This window comes from Nanorana parkeri, unplaced genomic scaffold (genome assembly GCF_000935625.1).
Source record: "Nanorana parkeri isolate BGI_ZX_2015 unplaced genomic scaffold, ASM93562v1 scaffold539, whole genome shotgun sequence".
Taxonomy (NCBI): domain Eukaryota; kingdom Metazoa; phylum Chordata; class Amphibia; order Anura; family Dicroglossidae; genus Nanorana; species Nanorana parkeri.
In genome coordinates this window covers 426,488-430,610 of record NW_017306807.1, presented here as the reverse complement: position 1 = coordinate 430,610, position 4,123 = coordinate 426,488, and positions in this window count along the sequence as shown.

The window sequence follows — 4,123 nt, the reverse complement described above, 5'->3', positions numbered from 1 at the left end:
GGGGGGTTAGTTCACCTTTATCTTTTGTACCCAAAGGCAAAATTTCCTTTTAACGTATGAAAATGCATATGCAATGAAAACCTATGCATTAACACACATTAACATCAACGCCTATGTACTGTGTATTCGGGCCCTATGTATTCCTGAGAATATGGAGAATTAGACAAAATTATATGAATATATTTTGGGGTATATCTCTTGGATAACACTCATTTCCTAAAAATATAATTGTAATAAATCACAGCAAATTGTTTTCTTTTCTTATTCTTCCAAAAAGTGCCCCGCCCCCCCATCTTGCCCTAGCTAAAGCTTATAAACATATTTCAAATTTGCACATTTGTCTTAAAAAATACCAATACATGATCATTCACCTTTATTATTATTAGTTGTAGTAAAAATATCAATTATAAGGATCATATTATACTATAATAGTTCCCGCATGGCACAGTCCTATGCATATGGTTTGTGTGGTGAGTGAGAGAGCACCACAGGAAGGAGCTTTGCAGCAATCATTTGCTGTAGGTGTAAGAACATGTCTTTTGTAGCCGTGTTTTCATCAAGCTCTTTCTCACCTACAGCGAGCAGATAACTGTCACTTTCCAGACCAAACAGTGGATTGCTCAAGCTGTGCTGTTTGGTCCAAAGCCACAGAAGGAAGATGACAGCACAGCATGAGTAACTGACACAGCTTCAAAGCTACAGTATATGTGCTTAGTTACCTTTGACAAGGAAATAATAAGAACATAGCTCTGCCGCTGGATAGCAAGTTAAAATAGCAGTGCAAGAATGCCTAATTGTTTCTTTCAGTAAGGTCTAATCACTGCTTTCATGGGAAATGTCAAAATATCTGAATTACTGCAGGTGAAAAATGCAATAAAGAAAATAAACCTCACCTAAAATATAAAGAAAAATCAGACGCATAGATCAAAAACAGTAAAAAGGGAAACCTAAAATAAGTAGATTTATTTACAGGAGTATCCTTTTCAGAGGGTATGAACTCTAAATAAAAACTAGACAAGAGAATGAAAATTAAAACCCCTACTTGTACTGATTAAATTCACAATAGAAATACATTTTTACAGATCTGAATGTCCTAGTCCAATAAAGGTACATATTTATTTTTTGCACATTGTCTGACCTTTAAGAGACCTTTCACACAGGTAAGGTCAGGTCTGCCTGTCAGTTTTTCAGATGGACCTGATCGGAAGCCCAATTTTAGTCTATGGGCAGCCATATCTTAATGGACGGGTGTCCATTTACAGCCTGTTACCCCCTGCTCTGGCTGGTCCGTAAAAACAAATTAATCAGAGTTCTGTGACATGGGTCTGGTCATTTCAGTTTTTATCTCCATCACAAGATGGAGGAAAAGACTGGACGAACACGGGCTTGTGTACGTTTGCATCAAATTACCCCTTATCTGGCACAATCAGGTCTGGCGAAACGGAACTCTGATTCATTTGTTTTCCCAGACCCAACCAGAGCTTAGGGTAACCCAATGTAAATGGATGCTCGTCTGTTTAGATCCGGCTGCCCATAAACTAACATTTGGATTCCGATCAGGTCCACCTGAAAAACAGACAGACAGACCTGATGGGAGAGCCCGTGTGAAAGGGCTCTAAAAGATTTTTTTCACCTGACTAAGGCCCATTTCACACGGCCAGTCCGATCAGGTCCACCCGTGAGTTTTTGAAGCGGATCCAAGTGGATGCCCAATGTAACTCAATGGGCAGCCATGTGTAAATGGACGGGAGTCCGTTAACACTCAGTTACCCCCGCCTCCGGCCAGGTCCGGAAAAACAAATGGATCAGAGATCTATTGCACCGGACCTGATTGTGCCGGATTGGGGGTGATCTGATGTAAACGGGCACATGTCCATTTATATCCGATTCCCCATGGACTGACATGGGGTCCGTAAGTTTCAGTTCTTTCCTCCATCTTGCGGGGACATCTGTTCCATACTGCTCTGATAAGGAGAGGATCCTCTCCTGATCAGCCCGTGTGAAAGGGGCCATACACTCATCAATTTATTAATACAGCTTATTTTATGACCTATGATGATAAATCCACCAAAACATTCCAACTGGTAAAGTAGCTGGATTTTTGGTTCTTTGAACATGCTACATAAGTTATAATGCATGACAATCTTAATCTATGCATACCCAAATGTTCATGACTCAACTGCAATGCAAATCACTGACAGCTTACAGCACTATTTTGCTTGCTTTGCCCTGTGTACCAGTGCAATTAGGTAATTATTAGAGCGCAAATTTGTGATAATTGGAAATTACATTTCTTTTTTCATGAGTTAAGCAATATCTTTAGAGTGTATTAGGAAAAAATCTGAAACTGTTTCTTTACTTATGCTGTTCTCTTTTCAGTGGTGTGGGAAATACAGTTCTCCCCACCCCCTGTTACCGCCCCAATGTTTTATACCTTGAGGTTTGTAAGCATGCTGAGTAGAACAGAGTTGGAAAAAGTAAATCCTCTGCGGCAAGCTGCTTAGAACTAGAGCACGGTGCTGTGATGCTTTCCCATATTTTATCTGGACTCGTGCATTTATGTCATCTGTGTGATATCAAATGACCACACAAAAGATTCAAGGGAAACTGTCACTATGCCTTGCTTTGACCCTCAGCAACTTCCCCGTGTTCTGTCCTGAAAGATCTACTTTTTGCACCACTGATTTACTTAGCATACTTAGCATACTGTGCATAATAAAAAAAAAACTTGAGGGCAGTAACAGAAGCAGACAACATAGTAAAGGATAAAGCATGGAAAACATACTAGTCTAAACATACTAGTGGCTATGCCACTTCTGCTTTAAGGTGTATGTAAAGAATAGATAAAAGAAGTTTAGCATAAAATAGGGAAAGGTTGTGCTCTCTATGTCTTTGTCCCCACTCAGGAAATTCACCCCACAATTTTAACTGATGACTAAGGATGAGCTCAGGCTGGGACCGAACTCGGTCTGGATCTGAGCTTCTCCGAACAAGTAGGTGCCATGGGCACTTCCACCCAATCACCTGTGGCTCAGGCATTCCCCGCCCTGCAGCTGCATGTAAACAAAGTGGTGAGATGCTTGTTCGGACCTTATATCCATATTAGGTCAATGTAATTTACTAAATAAAGGCATGTAGCCATATAATGTCATCTACGTCACTGCATCACGTCTCATTGCTTATGTCAAGCTGAAGAAGGGGAATTCCCCACTTGCAGCCAATTGGAAGGGACCGTAAAAGGAGCCTCCCTATGTTCATGAGTAGCTCCTTCTGGGCTGCTACCCGCTCTGAACCTGAGCTCATCCCTTCTAGTGACTACTGTCATTTAAAACAGAAAGTTGTCACCAGAACACAAGGTGAAGATAGGTATTTTACTAGGCACACCTGTTCTGGAGAAAACTGTATAAGAGGAAAAGTCCCCTCACTTTAAGGAAATTCACTCTAACTTCCTGTTGCATCTCTAGGCAGGCCCGGATTCCCCACAAGGCCACCAAGGCCCGGCCTCGGGGCGGCTGGGCACAGAGGGGCAGCAGCGGTGTTCTTGTGTGGAAGTTGTCCTTTCTACATTCAGTCCAGCTTTGTACAAGCAGGACTGAATGTAGAGTGAGGCAGCCGATTTTTCGTTTACATGTGAACTTGGCGATGTCGCCGATTACACATGTAAACAGTGTGCAGCCTCTTCCCCTCCCCCCTGCACTTACCTCTCTCCACTAGTTCCGTCCTCCGCCGCCGAGTCTCTGACTGCAGTGAGCAGAGCAGCCGGGTTAAAAGTAACCCTGCCGCTCCGTGTAGACTATAGACAGTGAGGGGGAAGAGCTGTGCTCTTCCTCTCTCACCTGTCACTGGAGTTCCAGCACAGTACTGTGCTAGAACTCCTGTATTGGAGGTGTAAGGGTCAATAAAGAGAACCTGTCACCTCCAATTGCTATCACACAGGGGATTGTTTTCTCCTGTGTGATAGCAATAAAGTTAGGTGAAACAAAAATGTAATTGATTAAAAAAATTAAATAAATAAAAATTTAAAAAAATAATATGAAATAATTAAATGAAAAGGTGATTAAAAAGTAAAAAATAATAAGAAACAAATTATTAAAAAATAAGAAAATAATTATTCAAAATAAAC